Source organism: Choloepus didactylus, chromosome 4, assembly GCF_015220235.1.
Source record: "Choloepus didactylus isolate mChoDid1 chromosome 4, mChoDid1.pri, whole genome shotgun sequence".
Classification (NCBI taxonomy): Eukaryota; Metazoa; Chordata; class Mammalia; order Pilosa; family Megalonychidae; genus Choloepus; species Choloepus didactylus.
The window spans coordinates 142,639,781-142,660,954 of NC_051310.1; positions in this window are offsets into that span (position 1 = coordinate 142,639,781).

A 21,174-nucleotide genomic window follows, 5' to 3' on the forward strand; every position below is an offset into this window, starting at 1 on the left:
GTCTCTAATATGATCAATAAAAGGTATAGCCATTATGAAAAATTAGAAGCATATAGATAATAAACATATCATTAGTTGTATGGCAAAACAAGATGGTAATATGAAATGGAAAACTGGGAGATACTACAAAATGTAAATTGCAAAGTACAATGGATATAAATGCTATCCAGCATCTTACAACACCCTTGCCATGATAGCAGAAACTTCTATTTATGTATCCCTTTTCTCCAAGGTAGAAGCCAGAACTCTTTCCCCCAGTTTCCCTTGTAGGTGGGGCACAGGCACATGATTTGGGCTGAATCAGATGCATCCATGAGTCGTTGATTTGTGATTGATCCACGTGAACAGAGAAAATGCAGAATCCATCTTTCAGTAAATGTGGAAGAAGAGGCACCTGCCTTTTGGTGCATAGAATGAAAAATTTCTATCAGCTAGTCACCAGCATTTTCGTTGCCATTGGCAAGTTCTAGACCAGCTGCAGCAGCAGATGTGTCTTCCTAGGGCAGTCGCTCAGAGTATGCTTTGGGCACTTTTCCTAGCTGCATTGCCTCCACTCTCTTTGACCCTCTAAGAGAACTGGTGAGCTTCCTAATTTCCTTTAAGAAATTCCTTTTCTGCTTGAACTGACTAAATTCTAGTTTTACTACTGAGAACCATGGCAAGTATGACATCCTAACTGACTCCTGGATTTGCCACCTCCAAGGCATTTTGATATTCTAGATTAGAAAAGCATTACCCTTGTTAGAATCTCTTCCTCCATTTTCACATCTGCATGTTGAATCTTATCCCTGAATACTTTTATATTAGGAACAGTGATGACATGAATTATTTTGTTAAAAATAAAAATATAAGGAATATCACGATGTTCAAGGGTCATGACTTCATTTTTAGAGATGGGCCAACTTGGAGATTCTTGGATTTTGGAAACATTTCAGATACCTTTCATTGGTCTTTTAGTTTGTCAAAATATCAATCACATGTGATGATTTTGAGAGATTAAATCCATATGTTTTTAATTTATGTAGAGTCAGTTCATTCAAGTGGGTCTCCAAGACAGTAAAAAGATGCTCATGAAGGCAGAAGAGTCTATTCATGATTTTTTTTTCTTCCTGGTTATACTGGACTGGAGAATCTACAATCTCAGAGAATTGGAAATAAGTCCATAACTTGGCTAGATTATTTTCCTTTACTTCCACATCAATTTCATCTGAAACTAAGTTGTGGCAATATGCTTTTGCTACTTGTTTCCTCTGTAGTATAGTACTTCTTCAGTTTGTGTGCAGCTGAAATACAGTCTGTGTTTGGGATGCCTTGGCAGCACTGACGATGAGGTCAGACTAATATTCCCTGGTTTACGATTTACAAAGACAGGAAAATGCCAGTGAGTTAGGCCCACACTAGTGCTGACAGCGTACCACACAGTTTTTTCCACTCCATCAGTCCTATTTCATTTGGATTTAAGCGGGGGGACACAGGTGGTGATGGGGCAATGATAGAAACAGTACCGAGATCTTTTGGAGTTCTGATCTAAACCCTCTGAGTCCTGCATACCAACTATCACCTACACATCCGTCCCAGTTAAACCACTAAATTAAGCTTGTTGATCCAACAGGAACAGGCCAATTCACAGGCAGCATTTTATTTCCATTGTGTAGACCTAACAGTCTCCACATTGATCTAAGGCTCTCCTGGGAGACTCTGTGTCACCCCAATCATTTCTATTCTTGTAGAGATAATAGGATGGTTGTTTGGAGATGAGATCCTAATTTAGGGTGCAAGTTAACATCCTGAAAAATTCTTTTATATGTAAAATTTACTGATTTCTGACAAAAATGTATTGAGCCCCAGTGTGCATGTGAGACTACTTGGAGTCTAGCGGATATCACATGCCATGCTCTCTTCGTTCTCTGTGCTACAACCATATCGACCTTTCAGTTACTCATCTCTGCAAGGTTTTTCCTGCCTAAGACCTGTGTACCTGCTGCTCACTCTCACTAAAATTCCCCCGCTCCTTCCACACCATTCCAGGCTGACTCTTCAATCTTTAGGCCCCAGATTAAATGCTATCTTCATTAGAGAGGTCTTTTCTCACCACCCAGTATAAACTCTCCATCCTAGTACTATATCTTCATAAAACATCTTAATTTGTGATTGAATGTTCATTTGCTTGTCTTCTTTTTAACTTTCTCTTTCCCTCAGACTGCAAGCTGCACAAGGGCAAGTCCAAGTTTGTTTTGTTAACACTATGTACCCAGTGATTTTAGCATGGGGTCCAGCAAATAGGCAGGACTCCACATAACCCATTAAGAGAGAGTTGCCCATTCACATTTTAATCTGACGGATGTGAACAGACAGCATGTTTATATCCAAGAGATGAAGCCAGTATAGAAAATATGTAGCTATCCTTCCATATAAGTAGTTATTTCTTTGCAGATTAGTCTAAACAGAAGTTTCCTGGCAATATTTTCAGACATTTCTGTGAAATTGAGCCAAATAATATATGTCATAAAACTTTCTTATGCAGAATTCATTTGTGTTTATATTATGTCCACTTCAGCACAAGAAGATTGGAGGAGGTTGTTCATCTCTGGGAAATGAAAAATTCAGTGAGTAACCCATCATCTTTATACTGTTTTATATTAATCATCTCTCCGGATACTTCATTTCTCTATTCTTTGCTGTTAACTATACTTACCAGAAGTGAATACGCTTCCAGCATTTCCATGTATGAGTTAAGGAAAAAAAAAAAAGGTCAGGCATGGTTTCAAGTTGTTCCAGTCATTCTGTCCTGTTTGAAAGACCTGCATTCTTTCAGTCTACTAGTAAAATGTTAAAAATGTTTGAGCAGAATGGAAGACATGATTTTAAATTGCTATGTTACTGGGAAGTTGAAACCAGTTTTAATGAAACATGGGGAAATAATAGCAAATGAAGGAAAAATCTGGTGTTTTGTAAGATGAGGGATTCTGTGTCTTCCTCAATGATCCTCTGAAGTCATTGCCTAATTTCTCCAATGGCCTTTAATTAATGGAGTTCTTGTCTCAACCCATCTGCTATGCTACCTTGTGTGAGATGGGAATTGGGGCAGCTGACCTGTAGCGGTAGGATAGAGTAAGTACATTCGTGGTCCAAAGGGATCCAACGTAATGTAGACATCAGCTACACAATGAAGAATGAGCACGAAGGTTATCCCATAACCCTGACACCAAAGCACAGTGTAGAGAAGAGGTCAGGGTGGGCAGGGACACCTGTTTCTGTCCCCACTGTCATCCAAGCTTCATATTTGGCCCTCCAATTAAATAGATTCCTCATCCCATAGTCAAACCCCACTCCTCACCCCCAATTATCCCAGCCCCATGTCTATTTTTTTAGACAATGTGTCACCCTACTATATGCTGGATACATCATTTCCCACTACAAAGATGACTAAAAATGCAATGGCTCCTGCCCTTAGGGAGCTCACTTCCCTATTTTGGGTGTGAGGGTGGGGAATGACCAGGAAACCTGGACAGGATAAAAATCATAACATTAGTGCCATAATAAAAGCATATTCAATAAACCAAGAGAGCATGGAGGAGAAGAGAAGATTCTGGGTGGACTTTTTTGAGTACTGTGAAATAAAAGTGTCTTCAGTTGCATCTAACACTCATCAATCTGTTTATTTATCTACTGTATCAGGGTCCCTAAGACTACCCCCGGTTTCTATGATTTACTTAGATGACTCAGGATTCAGCCTCTAGGGCTACTCACATCTATGACTTATTACAGTAAAAAGATACAAAACAAAATCAGCAAAGGGAACAGGTACATGTATGAAGTCTAGGGGAAACAAGGCACAAGCATCCAAGAGTTCTTTCCAGTGGAATCTCCCAGGACGCATTTAATTCCCCCAGCAACTAAGTTCGTGATAATATGTATGAAACACTACTACTAAGGAAGTTCATTAGAGACTCAGTACTCAAGGTTTATACTGAGAACTAGTCATGTACATATTTTCTACCTAGCACATATCAAAATTCCAGCCTTGCAGAAAGAAAGCAGATGCTCAGCATAAACCACATTGTTGGTACAAACAGTTTGAGCATGGTGAGCCACTCTTATCAGTTAGGGTGGTAGAAACAGACTATTATCTTTAGTAAGTAGACCTTACTAAAGATAGTAGTCTCAGGCCTGCTATGTTAACTCTTTTCTGCACACCTACCCATTTATCTATTTACTTATGTACTTATACATATCTAGGAAGAAGATGGCTATTGAATTAGTATGCTAATTTCAATCCATGTTAAAGAACTCTGGTTCTTCCTTTTCCAGTGATAACAACATTAATCTAACACCTGTTTTCAATGGTGTGCTGGAGCCTATGGTACTTGCTTACATGAGTCACATGTTAAATTGTCAGGAATTTTGTGATTCCACATGGTGGTAATTGGAATCACCTGCGGTGGGAGTATTTACACTGCAGAAATCAGCAAATGCTACAGATCAGGGCTCCTCTGACCTCTCTGGAGAGCTGGTTATTAAACATTTACTAGCACACCATTGCCTACTTTTGTGTTCCAAGGGAAAGGATAAGGGAGTAACGAGAATAACTTGTCACAGCTACCAAGTAAAATAATTTGCCATCCCTATTTATTTATTTAATAAATGTAGAATGTTGAAAAAGATGATTCGCTGCCTTTAATAGAGCTTACCATCTGGTGGGAGAGAGAGATGATAAACACAACAGTGGCAGGGCAAATTAGTCCCACGTTAATTTGTATTTTTCTTCACTACCATAGAAGACTCAAAAGAAAGGCATGTATTTTTTCTCTGATAAGCTTTATTTGTGCCTGAGCATTCCGATCTTTAATAAATATACTGATGCATATTTTCCTCAAGACAAGTCCCCACCTCGACCCCCACACCACAAAATTAATTAACAGGCTTTTGTTGGGGGTGTAAAGACCGTACAAGAGAAGACAGTGCTGGGAGCGGGAGGCAGTATTAGCCTCCCCACAGGAAAGCACAGGATTCTCTGATCTGGGGGAGAGCTGTGCTCCTTGGTTGGGGGGTAGAAGAGTGGCTGCCAGCTATGGCATGTGTCATGGTGGAGTGATCCTCCCGCCCAGTCCTATAAAACAACACATACATAGGAAGTACTTTAGTACCTGCAGGAATGGCTGAAGCTATGTGGGTCAGCAGGGCAACACTAGGAGGGTGGCCTGGGGACCCAAACAAGGTCTTTGTGTCCACAGGCAACATGGATCAAATCATAAAGTTTACAAGGCTCTTACCACGCTCTGGATGCTTTAACACCTTTAATCCACACAGCAGCCGAGGAGGTGGGTATCATTTTATGGAAGAGGAAACTGAGGCCAACAGATGCCAGGCAACCTTTTTACATAGCTAGGAAGTATCACGTTTTCCCCTGGGTAGTTTGGTCCCAGAAGTCATACCTTTAAGCTGTATGCTGCGCTGCCTTGTCAAATGCACACACCCACCCTAAATGAAGTCCTGGGTTTAGCAATCATGCTGCCTGGAGGCCTAGAGGCTCTTCCTCTATTTTTAGACCACTGCTTAAGCCCCTGAATTTCAGGGCAGCCAGGGAAGGGAGGGCTGGGCCCGCAAACTGTGACCGAGTTTGGATTTCTTGCTTCCCTGGCAAATGGGGGCTTAAAATCAAATACAACATGTTCCCTATTTCTTTGCCATAAAGGGGCTCCCAATCCAGGGGGCTTTTAGAATGTCAATGGACAATTCCAATCCCATCAATTGGCCAGGAAAGGCCCTCCTCCGTCTCCGTTACCACCTACTCGTGCCTCGCACTTGTCTAACACTGCCCCTTAAGAGAGGTTTCTGCCATAAAATTTCAATTAGAAACCAAAGGTTACAACTGATCACAGAGAGTAGGTCACCCTCTTCAACATCAATTGTACGAGAATGTTTGACTCATCAGTCAACCCTGCCCTTCTGTATAGTTCACTCTGTTCCTTGGGGCTGGAGATGATTTTTCTCAATCGGGAGCATATCTTTGTCAGAAAGTTTTTGTGGCACTGACAAGACAAAGGATATGAAGCAAAGAAGAAAGTGGTGGTGGTGGGGAATCAATTCAAACGACATGGAGGTAGGTTCTCGGAAGACAGAAAAACAGGGGAAGCACAGGGAGTGTCCTCAGTGGTAAAAATAGCAGCAATGGTCAATCATCATGTCCTTTCCTCTGTCATTGTCTGGTTGTTACAGGGTTTTTTATACGTCCAAATGACACTCAAGACTCGGACCACTCTGCCAGCTCTTTAGAGCTTAGTGAAACATCAGGGAAGGTTGTTGGGTGCTCAGTTGTTCTTGAATGTATCTTTTTCTGGGCTTTAGCTTTCATGAATAGCACTGGATTTCCTGAGATCTACCTATTTTGAAAGAGAAGGAAAAAAGCATCGACTCAGCCCTTTCCCTACCCCCTTTTTCCTAAAGCTCTGAAAGAACCATTATAATTTTTTTGGTTACAGAGATCAGATTTTCTTAAAAACTGGCATTAATTATTATATTGAGTCTACTGCAAGTGCATTTTTAAATTGGAAACATACTCAAGGCATGTTAAGCCTTTCCACAGTTATTTGTTGCTAAAAAGATAAAATGCAGGATGCCTCAGCTCGCAGGTCCGTGTGATATAGATATATTTTGAATCGTACTGAAATCCTCTCTCTGAAGGATGCTTACGAGTCTTGCCTTTGGGAATCTCATTGTCCCTCTGAGTTACCTTTTTATCTTGCTTACTGCCAGGTGATCTGTCTGCAAGCCCTGAAGGGAAAAGGATGCTGTGAATTAGGGTGCTCACACAGTGGGCCATTTAAAGAAAGTCCGCTTCAACCACAACTGCATTTGCTTTCTTGCTAAATGTTCTGTGTGTGCTTTATTCCTCTCCATCTAGGTCTTTCCAGAGGCTCTCCCAGCTGCCTGAGAGTCTGGAAAAAAATACTATGAATTCACAAACCTGCTTTAAGAATACATCCTTTCAGAAAACGACTCCTTGAAAGCTGAATTCTTGTTCACATTAGCGCAATAAAAATAAATTGTTTAGTGCAGTATAGTAATAAGATCACAAGTAGAGAACAAGCATGAAAATGGCCAAAAAAAAAAAAAAAAAAAAAAAAAAAGGTTTGGAAGAGTTTAATCCTATCATATCTGTTCTTTGCCCTCCTTGTTGCTTTCCTCTCAGGCCAAATAAATAAAGCACATGGAGCATCATTCTTCTAAGACCCTTTGCCAGAATATTTCCCCGGAATCCATTGCCCTCTCACTCCATAATCCTACTGACAAAAATCTCAGGTCAGTGAGCAAATATATTCTACTCCTAAACTGAAATTCTACTACTTTAGCTCCCAGTTTCTAAAGCCAGCTTGATTTGAACATTCCTCTTCACTTAATAGCAGTCCCATCAGATAACCATTAAATGAATAAGGGCTGCAGGTTAGAAGGAATGCTAACAATGCAGATAAAGTCTTGATAACTGGCAGCTGTGAATTAATTCAGCTTGATGGCAGCCCAGGAGGGTGGCTGTCAAGGGGAGCTAGGGTACTGGGGGACCCTTGGACACAGCACCTCCCCCCAGGTCATGCAGGCTGGCATTTGGAATCAAAAGTCATCACAAGAATGAGACAAGTTCCATCGTCCTATCTGGTGACTGCTCACCATGGCAAATAACTCCCTGTGTCTGTCTGAAAGGGAAAGAGTCACATATTTTCACCCATAGTAATGAATTTGTGACATATTACAAAGGAGCCACTGACCCATCTGGGGGGCATTGAGAAAGGGCCAACTGACCTGTTAAGTCATTCCCTTGACTGGTTTCAGTCTCCTAATTTCACAGCCTACTAATTCTGATAATGCAAGAGGCACTTTTTGCCTGAATATTTCAGAGCAAATGCAACCTATTGCCTGTCTCTAGGTTGGCAAGGACCCTGAGAGGACATACACAGAAGAGCCTCTGGGAATTTGAGTTCTAATCCTACCTCTTTGCTCAACCTTGATTTCTCTGAACAGCCTGCTTTTTGATTGGCATTTCCCTTCACCATCAGCAAGAACCCACTCTTTTGAGCTTCTAAGCTATATGGCCCAGCTCTGTTCAACTTGAATTGTCTAATATCGGCACCTAATGTTTTTAGGAAGTGCAACATTTAGTGTATTGCTGAGTTTGACCAGTAGATGGGAGCATTTTGGACTGAGACGCCGCTAGCTTTCCAGTCTTAGAAAAGAAGAATCTTTGATTTTCAGGAAAAGTTGAGAAGCTCAGTCACCAGAACATTTGTCCGATCTAGTATCTTATTTGTATATAGAATGTCTTTCCATATAAAAAAGAGTATGAATATTTTGAGATAATCAGAAAAGAAGAAATTAGGAAATGATCAGAGTTTATTTTTAAAAGTGGCAACTATCCAGTTCTCTTAATTTTCTCACATTCTATTAATTAAGCTACATAAAGAGAAGATTGTCATTTATAATAGCATACCTTGGAATCAATATAGCTCTCCTTAAATCTTGAAATGATTTACAAACATTCTATCTTTAACCAAAGGCCAATGGGAGAAAAGGGCTTAACATATACTCTATCCAGCTGGCTAAGAAACAGAATTCTAAAGCAAACCATGTTTCCATTGAGAACTTATTATAATATCTCCTTTTCCTATGTTTCTTAAGGTTGGCAGATTTTAATTTAGAAACCATAAGATATTTTTGACAGAAATGTCAAGGAGATTGTTAAGTTATTATTAATCATTGGCAGTAACTCAAATATGGGACAATTATATGTCCTGATACTGTTGATAATTTGGACTGATATTGGAACTGAAATATAATCCCTCCCTTACTCTTTACCTCCTGAAGCTGAAACCCAGGTCATGTTCAAATAAAGTCTCAGATGACTTTAATGCCACTGAAAAGAATAAGCTCTGCATCTCATACTTCAAATCACACGCCAAGGAAGACTCGTAGCCCCTGATGGTGTTATGTTACTTAAAATAGGCATTCTCCAGCAAAAGCTCCAGTATTTTGTGATAGCCAGAAGTATCCCGGGGGCACCTTGGAGGTTCTGTATAAGGATCAACTTGGAAAATTTGCTGATACACCCTCCCAAACATGTTCTTTTAGTCTAAATAATCTTGATTTAGAGGTAGAGATATATTTATACACAAACACACAGAACATAATACTGTACAAGAGACCATGAGTAAGGCAAACATGGACTTGCTCATTCAATCCTGTAATCCTGGAGCTAGCCTCAGGTAACTGCCGTGACCTTGAAATGAACAGTTTTACGACCAAGAAGAGAAAGTATAGTACTATTTCCATTCCATGACTGATTTCTTTTTCCAGTTCCTGCTGATTTCATGTTTTAATTTCAGAGACAAACTTCATGAAGTAGCTGTCTAACACTATTTCTATTTCCTCACCTCCCAGTCATTCTTCAACCTACAGAAATCCAGGCACTTCCCCTTCATGCCCTGATATTTCTTGCACAAACGTTAACACCTAGATAGCTCTAAATCTAATGGAAGCTTGTCAGTCATTACTTTGACTTCCCAGCAGTTTTCTACTGTATTGAACATATTACCTCTCTGTCAAAACAGTCTCTTCTGTTGGCTTCTATAGCGTGCATTCTCTTGAACTTCCTCCTGCCATTTTCCATTATCCCAGAAGTAGGTCCTTGGCCTTCTTCTCTTCTCACTTTATACAATCTCCCTAGATTATTTTGTTTCTTTCTGGGGCTGCACTTACCATCTATATGCTGATGTCTCTTCTACATCTATACTTCAAACCTAGATATATCTCCCATACATAGACATACATGGAAAAATATATAATGTTTTTCAAACTGTGGGTCACAACCCATTAGTGGGTTTGAAATCAGTTTAGTGAATTGAGACCAGCATTTTCTTAAATGAAATATGGAATAGAATAGAATAGAATGGAATGGAATGGAATAGAATAGAATAGAATAGAGAATAGAATAGAATAGAATAGAATTGAATATCAGAGTTCCTCACACTTAGAATAATCATTATTTCATGAAACTTTTTTTTCATTTGTGTGGAAGTGTGAGATCATGACATTAAATGTATTTCTTACTTTGGATCATGGTCAAACATTGGAAAGACACTGGTTGTATTAGTCAGGGTTCTCCAAAGAAACAAAACAGACAGGATATAAATGTATGTAAATATGATGAGATTTATCGTAGGAATTCGCCCATGTTACCATGGGGATTTGCAAGTCCAAAGTCTGGAGGACAGGCTGCAAGTTGAATACTGCAATAAAGGTTTGAATGAATTCCCCAGGAGAAGCTGGCTGGCTGACGTAGAGATAGAAATTCTCTCTTCTGATTGCTAAAATCATCATTTCTCCCTTTAAGGACTTAACTGATTGTATGAGACCTCTCTCTTCTTTGAAGGCAATCTCCTTTATTGATTATAGATATGATCAGTCATAAAGGCAATCAACATACTGATTATTTAAATCCACAAAGTACCCTCACAGTAACAATCAGGCCAGTGTTTGCTTGACGAAACAACTGGACACCATAACCGAGCCAAGTTGACACCTGAACTTAACCATCACACCAGTCCACTGATGTCTCCACTGAGATGTTTCAAAGATAACCCATACAACACATGTTCAAAAATGAACACTTCTTCCTGCTCCTGTTTCTATTACAGAAAGCCCTATTTCTATAAATGGCACCATTTACCCAATTACTCATTTGCAAATTCTGAAGATAGCCTTGATGTCAGCTTCTCCTTCATTGCCCACAGATAATCATCAATAAATATGTAAATTCAGCCTCCTAAATGTCCTTACAATACAATGCTTCTCTCTATCTCCACAGCCATCTGTCCACATCAGGCCACTAAGGTCTTTTACATAGACAATTGCAATTGCCTCCTAACTGGATGGATGAATGAGTAATAAATGACAAATACATTATACAGTAGAAAGTAAACATTAAATCAGTATCTTTGTCAGCACACTAGTCTAATAGTTAAAATCAAATTAACATAACAGGTTGAGACAAATTCCCAGATGATATTCCTTTCAGAGGCTGCTGAGGGATTTGGGGAACACACTTAATGTTGTGAAACTGGTGTCAACCAACACCAGCCCCTGGATTTTACTGTCAGAGAAATGCAGAATAAATGATTGGCCGTTTGGACTATGGCGCTGGCCTAGTTCTTAAGTTCATAGGAGGAAAATAAACAATGACTACCCAAATCCTGATCATATGTAGAAGCCATGAAAGAATGAAAGATACTGCATTAAAAAATTAATAAGGATTTGGGAAAATGCTGATGATTAGGTGCTATTGTTTCAGTAGAACCCTGAAATTCACGTTGCCCTCTCCTTGAGGGCTATTTTGTCAGGCTAAGACTTTTAAAAATAAAAGTAAGCGTTGATCACAGCATATATAGTATACACCATCCTACCTCCCACCATCAGATTTATACAAGTAGTTAATGGATAGAGGCCTGATTTTATTTCTATTAAGCTTATGAGTGAAAACCCTGACTCATAAGCTTAAACCAAACAGCCATTTAGTTTTTGCTGCTCCCCCTGCCCCCACCACACAAACACCAATACCACCATGATTTTAATTTATTGAATAATAAACACATTCTTACCTTGGAGGAAAATGGGGAAGAATGATTTTGTTAACAGTAATCAGGTGTAATATCTAATTAGATTTAAAAATGGATCCCTTGTGTGATCCAACCCAAGGATCAAGGGAATGAAACACTCTATTTACCCTGGACTTACCAGGGTCTAACCAGCAAAAATGGGTAACAGCAAGCCCAGATTTCCCACTTGTGGCTGCCTAGCATAAATTGTGATTCAACTGGGGGACGGTTAGTGCTATTTCTGAAGCTAAGCTGACCTCATTGACCTAAACCACAAAGTAAATAAAATGGTTTCTAATAAATTCATAGGCTTCTAGGAAATTTCTTCATTGAAGGCTACTAGTTTTTATCAATTGCTATTGATCATTTGTATATATTTATGGAATGGAGAAAAGCTACAACAACTTTCCCAACATTTAAGATGAGTGACATATAAAAATACTCAGCTTCTTTATCACACCAACTCCTCTTGGGACATTTTTAATGGAAGAAATAAGACCCTTAGCCATTATCAAAATTAGAGACACTCCTCTTCTCTTTTTGGATAGGACCTTCCTCCCAGAACTTTTCCAACTGAAAAAAAGACAGAAAGGCTCTGTGAGGATGAAGTGAAGTTGAAGTCACAAAAGCATGAAGCCTGTGGAGACAGGCGTCAGGGGTCTGGATGTCTGCAGACAAGTTGAAAATCAGCCAATGTGTGAAAAATTGGGAGATATTCTAAAGCTTTCTGAAGAAATCAAAAGCACCACATTATAAGAGAAGGAATAAAGAAAAAAAGGCTGTCATTTGTATAGCCTTCTCAGGATTACTGCCAATTTTATTTCACTTAAAAATATTTAGTTGGATTAATGTTATCCCAATTATAAAAATAAGGTAGACATATTTTTTAAGATAAAATGAAGTTTCGTCACTTTTTGAGGAAAGAAACCTTTGATAATGAATATTTTAGAATTATAGCAAGTCTTTTAATGATGCCTTTTGACTGACTAGATCCCACAGTAAGTTCGGGGTCCTCAGACCGCCAAGTGTGAAGCATCTCTCTAAGCATAGTGCTGCACTTACATCTCGCCCTGAAGGCTTTAGAACAGGACAATTTACCCTAAACAGTGGAGGTGCATTTTTTTCGTAAGAATTGGCGAATGCTGAGATGAATCCTAAAGTGGAGGTTATGAAAGTGTTCCTAATCCGAATTTAGAGGATCAGTTTATCTATGAATTTAACATTTGGAAAAGGCATTTTCAACTTTTATAAGTAATGTCAGTGAAATGCTGTCAACTCTTTCAAAACCTACTAAATGCCTATCACTTTTCTATCACTACAAAATATTGTGCAAGTTAAATTTCCATCAAAATAATTTTTAATGGACACATTTAATGATTTAGAGCTGCACTATCCAATATGGTAGCCACTAGCCACAAGGAGCTACTTAAATTTAAGCTAATTAAAATTAATAAAGTAAAAAATTAGATTCCTCGGTTGCACCAGACACATTTAAAGTGCTCTAGAGCCACTGGTGGCTAGTAGCTACCACATTGCCCATCACCGATATAGAACACTGCCAACATGGCAGAAATCCTATTGGACAGTGTGACGCAGAACATTATTTTAGTTTATTCTGCAATTCACTAGCTCTCAGATGTTTTAGGGATAACGTAGAGGAGTTCTGAGTTAAGCAAGATTTTTCTTTCCTGCAGGTATTTTTAGTGACTTTATTATGCTAACGAGCATCATCAGTCTCTAAGAGGAAGTTCTCAGATATAGGAATTTCCTTAAACCAGTTTTGACATCAGACTTTTCATTGTGTAGTCCCTCCGGAGATGGTGTGCTCTGGATAACTGTAGAGTAAGTAGTTTGACATAATGGACTGCACCTTAACTCATCTTTGTCTCCCCTCTTCTGGGTTCAGAAGAATGACTTGTTCATAGTGTGTATGCACTGTTTGCTTAACTGATTCAAGGTCAAAGAAAGAGAAGTAAACAGATGTAGGATAAAGCCATCTAGTTTTCTAGACTCCCAAACCGAGTTGCATTCTCCACTGAGGCTACCACATAAGGTAAAATCTCTGCTCTTTTATACAAACTACTTTTTCAGTTTCCACACTTGGATTCACCTCTGATATACATAATTGCAATTCTTTATTTTGAGAAAGCAGGGACTATTGTAAAAGGTATATTGTCCCAGTATGTCGTCTCACTGCAATATCAAGAAAGAAGCCTACAGGCTCCCAAAATTCTCTGTTTTCATAGTGTTGGAGTTTTGGACAAGTTCTGATAAAAATGTGATGCTTTAAAAACAACTTAAGTTTTCTTGTTAGTGACTTATTTTACCAAAAGCTGGCTGGAGCCTGGGAGGAAAGAGAACATCTTTTCCAAAGGAAACCCACAAATCCTTCTTTTAAAAGACTCTTCAATGCATTGTAGTTTATTTTTCTTATATCTGAACCCTATTTAAAATACCGATGTCTTGGTTGTCCTAATGCTAAGACAGGATAAACACTCTAAGACCCAAGTGGGAAGGTAGAAGAAAAAATGGTGGTGCAAGGAAATTGCTTTGATCTTCACAGAGGCGGTATCCTAAGCAAAGTCTCCACAAGCATTCCTGCCCCTGAGTCTTTGCTCTCTTCTCTTAAGCCCAGACATCTTCTTCTTTCACAGCCAAAGACTCATCTCCTCTGGAAGGCCTTATCTGTCCCCTCTTATGAATGCCTACAGTCTTTGCCATTGCATCTCACACTTGGCCTGGCCCTTGGTTTTCCTACTTTTAGCTGGATACTTTTATGCCATATTCTGTCTTCCAGATGAGCTGGATGGCTCTTTACAACAGAGATCAAGATTTTGTGACCTCTGTTTCTTGAACGCTTGGCTTCAGGTCATGCACACACCAGGTATGCGATGAATACCAATAAATAACAATACAAAAACAATGTTGCAAGAACGTATTATGTTTCTGAGGTACATTCCAAGTGTTAAAAATACTGCATACACCTGGACATGGGCATGGAGACACACATAAACACACATCCTCTCACACTGCTCAATCTCACACTGGTTTAGTTCTATCCAACAGTAAAATTTACTTTATTTGGGTTGTCTAACTTGGAAATTGTGGTCATATGTATAACTGATAAGACCTTGGCAAATTAAAGAATGACAGAAATATAAGGGGCCTCATTTAACCTTAAAAATTCATTTTAAGATCTTAAGAGATATTCATTCATATCACAACCATTGTGATAATGCAGAAGGTAGATATGCCAGAATTTATCTGTTTGCTTTCTTTTTTTCTTTATAACACTTTTTTTTGAGATACACTTCACATAACATAAAATTCACCATTTTAAAGTGTACATTTCAGTGTGTTTCTAGTATATTAATTATGCTGTGCAGCTATCACCACTATGTATTTACAGAACACTTCCATCACCCCAAAAAGAAACCCCATACCTTCCAAATCCTCCATGCCCCCATCCCTGGAAACTACTAATCTACTTTCTGTCTCTATGGATTTGGCTGGCTGGATTTATTATACAAATGGAATCTTACAATATGTGGCTTTTTTGATCTGGTTTCATTCACTTAGCATAATGCTTTCAAGATTCATCCATATTGTAGCATGTAACAGGACTTCATTACTTTTTATAGCTGAATAATATGCCTTTGTATGGATATACCACATTGTTTAATGCATTCATCATTTGATAGACATTTGGTTCATTTCCACCTTTTGACTGTTACAAATAGGACTGCTATCAACATTCATGCACAAATTTTTGTGTGAACATATGTTTTCAATTCTCTCAGGTATATATCTTGAAAGAATTGCTAGGGTCACTCTCTTTTGAGGAAAGGATTTAGAAATAGGTATTTTCACATAAGTCCTTGAAATCATGCATTTTCCTATCATTCTTATGAACTCACTAAAGGAGATCCCTGAGAGGCTTCTGTTTGCTAATATGTTGCTAACCAAGTAGTGGTTCTGAAAAAGCATTTACTTTAAAATAGTCGAGGTTCAGACAAGTCTCTCCACCATGAATCCACTTAGTTTCCTGATTCTGTCCTAGCATGGCTTGGGAGGACTTGGCCTCCCTCTCTCTCTCGTCACAACACACCCCCTCAGAGAAGTATTTAGTCTGGTTATATGGAGATAGTTTAGGACAAGTCCCCTAGGCAACTTCCAACCAGAGGGCTCTCCCTGTTGCTTCTTAATAGAAATTCTGGAGTCACCTCTGCTCTCAGCCCTTTCCTTTTTAGATTCCTCTGTCTCTTGACTCACCAAGAGCTATTTGTCTAAGAGGATGATAAAATAAACATCAGTCCATCATTAGAAAAAGAGTGTTTGTGGGGAGTATTGGTCTGCGATGTGTAATAAGGGTTGTGTGGGTTAAGTGGGTGGAGTTACTCAGTTTACCGTGGCAGTTGGGAGGAATCAAGGACAGACAGAAAGGTGGTGTTTGCTGTAAGAAAACATGAGACAACAAGAGTCCCTCCTTGAAGATACGTGTGGAATGAAGCTGCCTGCAGCCACGTGCTTATTTCTCCTTTGAATAAGGCTAATGAGGCTGATTTGGGAAGAAAAGCTGAAAGGATGTTCTGTAAGTTTCCCCTAGGATGAAAAAAGTATAGCACATTTTCAGGCCCAGAAAAATGAATTCGCTCCTGTGGGCCTATAAATGGTGTATCAATGTTTTTCAGCCTATAGCTGTAAATTCATTTTAGTAAGTCACAACCAGCATTATTTTTATTGGGATAGGATAGGTTAGAAAACAGAGAAAAGGAGGGAAGGGGAGGGGAGAGGAGGGGAGGGGAGAGCAGAGAAGGGGAGAAAAAATAGAGTGCTTTCTCCAGGCATGAGAATAAGTATCATCTCCTCCAACTTTGTTTTAGTTGTGTGTGTGCACAGGCATGCATGAGAATGTGCACACGGGTCTGAGTCTTGATGAATGCATATCTTACTATAGGTTACCCTCAGAAATGTTTGAAAGCCATAACTCTATAGGAACCTTCAATTATTTTTTCTTGTTTCCTGTTAGCTAAGGGTGTTTGTAAACATTTCTGAAAAATTTCCTGTCTTACATTTAAGCACCTTATTTGCCTCTGAAGCAGAGGCTGATTCCCATTTAGACCATTCCCCTGCAGCCAAAAGTTGTGTAAGAGACATTTGTGGTATCTTTTATGTGAAAGGCCAGACGAAGAGTGCCATGACATGAGGGAAATTAAGATTTCTGGAATTGCTAAATGTTTTTTGAGAAAGCAGAGCTATCAATCTTCTCTACCCCCAGGAACATTCCAAATGGACTTAAAGCATTGTTTTGGAGGCCTGGCTAAGGAAGCCAAGGAAATTAACAAACATAATGAGAGCAGGTGTGACACAGAACATTCAAATATTTTGCCTAGAAAATTCCAATCAGTCCTTCATGTACATATATTGCCTCACAAAATAAGCAACCTCCAGGTACAAGTCTTAACATACATATCTCTGAGCAAGAAGTAAATGCCAAGTCTCTTTTTAATGTTATGAAATGGAGAATAAAATCCATGACACATTCATTAGCGCTGTTACTAAGTTTCCTGTTTGTAATAAATGTCCATTTTTTGCAGAAACTCAAAGAAAAAAATTTCAATTGACCATTATTAACACACTTCCTCTCCAGTCTCAGTTATTACAGCAACTCATGTAGGACTCATTTCTACACAAGCCGTTAAATCTTCTCAAAGGCAGATCAACCAGATAAACAGGAACATTTTTCCAGTGAAGGTTCTAGTCTCGTCTGCTCTGTGAGCAGTATTTCTGGGCTTTAACTCAAACCTCAGGCACTCCTCTACATTCTCAGAAGCCTATTTAGAAATACAGGTATTCTTTCTCCCAACAGCCCCATTTTTTTTTTTTTTTTTCCTTTTTCTTTTTCCTATCCTCACTCAGAGAAATAATCTTCAACCTTGACTTCTCACTTGCATTCCAGTTTCAAATATCCAAATGCCCATAAAGACTCTTCAACTTAAATGTCTGGTTTTCCCACCAGTTTTAGCATTTCCATCATACAGACACTCTTCATTTTTTCCAAACTTGTAGGCAAGGACCTTTCCGGCCCCCCCTAACTCATATAGGGCTACCATCATTTTTTCAGGCAAGATATCCAAACAACATCTTGAAATTCTCCATCCACCATTTCCAGTATGTCAGTGTGATATATTACATCGTCCTTTGGAATATTGCTGGGATTTGTCCATTTTTCCATTTACACTGATACTACCATATTCACATTTGCCATCAATTTATGATTGAATTTCTGCTATAGCCTTCTTATTCCTTGTACAAATGATGGAGAGATTCTAGGCAGGAGGATAACTTCAAGCTTCATCAAGAATAAGCTGATATGAAATAGAGTAAGCAAATTCATAGAGTCAGAAAGTAGAATATAGGTTACCAGGGACCTGGGTTGTGGTAGGGAAAGGAGAATCAATGCTTACATTGAACAGGCTTTCTCTTTGGGTTGATGGAAAGTTTTGGTAATGGATGGTGGTGATGGTAGCACAACATTGTGATCATAATTAACACCATTGAATTATATATTTGAATGTGGTGAAAAGGGGAAATTTTAGGTTGTATATGTGTTACTGGAATAAAATTAAAAGAAAACCCATAGGACTGTAGAACTCAAACAGTTAACCCTAAGGTAAATGATAGATAACAGTACAATTATAAGATGATCTTCCATCAATTATAACAAATGTACCACCCTAATACAAGGTGTTAATAATAGGGTGGTATATCAGAACTCTGTATTTTAGGCATGATTTTTCTGTAAACCTACAACTTCTCTAATTAAAAAAAAAAGTTTAAAAAAAAGCATAAATAATGTGCTATTTATCAGAAACTGTGCTAGTTACTGAATAAACGTCATAATGAATAACACCCAGCCCCTGCCATCGGACTCTCATGGCGGCTTACTGTTGGACATGATACCAGACTTGCTTAAACATCACTGTCATCAAACTACTGTCTTCCTCCCGAACTTGGAATGCTTTACCATACTTACTTAATTAAGTACAAATGCTCTTGCTGAGTTTTATGGTCTTTACTGTTTGCAAACACTCCATCTGTCCTATCTTATCCCCTTTGTTCCCTGACATGGCTCATTTCATGCAACAAGCTGCCTCCCATTTGCCCCCTATGTGCTCCATAAACTTCTTGGCCTTTATTTCTATTCACCCTTCCTGGTGGCCTTCATTCCTCTGTCCCCCCACACAAATCTCATCCATTCTTCAGGGCTTATGTGGGAGCCCACCTTCTCTATAAAGCTTCCTCTAATTTCCCCAAACTAATTCTTCACTTCCCAATTACTATTGTGCCTATAGTTGGAGAGCAGTTCTACCTTAAGGAATTGAGTGTGGTATTAATTGTTTTAAACAGTTAAGGGTGTCTCTACTCATAGAACATAAACTTTTGAATACCACCTAGCAGTGTGTCGAAACAGTAGCAAATTTCCCCTCCACCAAACACGCTCTTTCTTTTCACCCCTCCATGACTTTGGCTCATCTATCAAGTGTTCAGTGACTGCCACCTGTGCCCGGCCCAGGTTAGGTACTGGGAGGTACAGACATATGCAAACAAATAAATCCTGATGTCAGAAATAAATACGCAGATATAAAAGACCCCAGAGGAAGGATAAATTAACTCTGAGGACGTATGGGAAAGCCTCCTGAAAGAAATGCTCTGGTGTGGCTGGAATATCCTTCCTTTCTTTGTTAACTATCAAATTCTACTCATCTTTCAAGGTCCAACCCAAAGTCTGTATTCTCTGTAGTTTTCTTTGTCAACAAAAGAAAGAATTCAGTGCTCTTAAAGCTGTAGATGGAGAAAAAATAAGACTCAGAGAAGTATGATGACTTGCTCAAATGATGCATACATTTTCTTCATGTGTTCTGGATGAATATTTTCCCTTTGATGTTTGTTTCAAGAAATTCTGCTTATAAGTTTATTTTTTTAGATTTCGTGGTAATCAGGCATAAAAGGCAATCTTGGACATTGATTTCAGGTGTGCTAGAATTATTTGCAGAAGCTATTTAGATTTGGTGACCCTCCTTGTCTGTATTTTTTTCTATTTTTGTACTTAATTCCTTCAAGTTTCTAAATGGACATAAAAAAGTCTATAAAGGAGGTGTTGTGCTTTCTGCTTGGAACAAACCCCAAACTGTATGGCTAATCTAGTGAGAATGTTTTTAAAAGGTCTCAGTTTCCTTCCCTTGATCACAGGGAAGAGGTGTTTGAGCTAACTCACCTAATCTCTCATTTCCAACCAGTTGTGAAAACATGCTTCTCGGGATTCCAGGCCACTGGAATAGAGAGGAGTAAATAATCGGGGATAAGTGGTTAAATATAGACCAAATATAGTGTTTGGTTTTATAAAACCTCAAAGAGTTGGTCTGACAGTTCCTCCATAGAACTCCATCCAGAGCTACTAAGCCAGTGCTGTGCATCTCATAACTTTTATTAACCATTTTTGAGACAGAGTTATTTATTTTCTTAGCCTTTCCAATAACGTGAAGGCTCTTTTTTGCTTCTTTAAAGAGTGTAAAAATCCACGGTATCACTCAAATTAATTAATTATTCACTAAATTTCTGCCTCACACATTGCAAGTTGCCATTGGAGAAACAATGGAAGGAATCAGCTTAAAATATCATTAAGAAGTTTCCATTGACACACCTGGATGTATATCATTTTAGAACATTGTCATATAATATCTATGTAGAAGAAGCTTTGGGAAATATAGATTCTTCTCCACTACTGATAGGAGAATAAAATGATATTTTTCATGATATTTTGTCATTAGCTATCAGATTTTCAAAGTTATTTCCTTTAGATGCATCAATTCCATAAATGCATTGCCACAAATGTAGTCTGCTGTTGTATTCACACAAATGGGTCAATAATTATGTAGAAGGATTTTTATTGTTACATACCCAGTAACAGCAAAAATAATCAAATATCTATTAATGTGGCTCTTTAGATGAATTACAGTGAAGCTATTCAGTGGAATATTATGCAACTATTTTTTTAAATGGGACAGATACACAAAAACTGATATGGACATATTTCTAATATTTGTTGTTTAAAAAATTTACAGAATATCATATTGTTTGTGTTTCTAAAAATGCTTTATTAGTACTTCCATTTCCAATCATAATGAAGTAAAAGATTTCAGACTTAATCACTCTGTCTTAAATAACTATAAAAATGAATAAAATATCTTAAAGCAACTGTGTTTATAGATTTAACAGAAGACAATGAGGAACTAACTGTGATCTTTGAGGAAAGGGAAACACATAAGGTGAGCTCCATATTTACCATGAGTTTTCATCTCAGAGAAATTTGTCAATGATGGCACAGGGAAGTATAAAAACAGAGAGCCATGATTCTTCTTGATGAAAGAGAAATCAAAATTCAGAGCAGCTGGGCAAGGAGGAATTTTCAGGACAGAGCAATAGAAAGAGGGGACTACATAGAGTAAAAACTCCAGAAATATAATTTAAA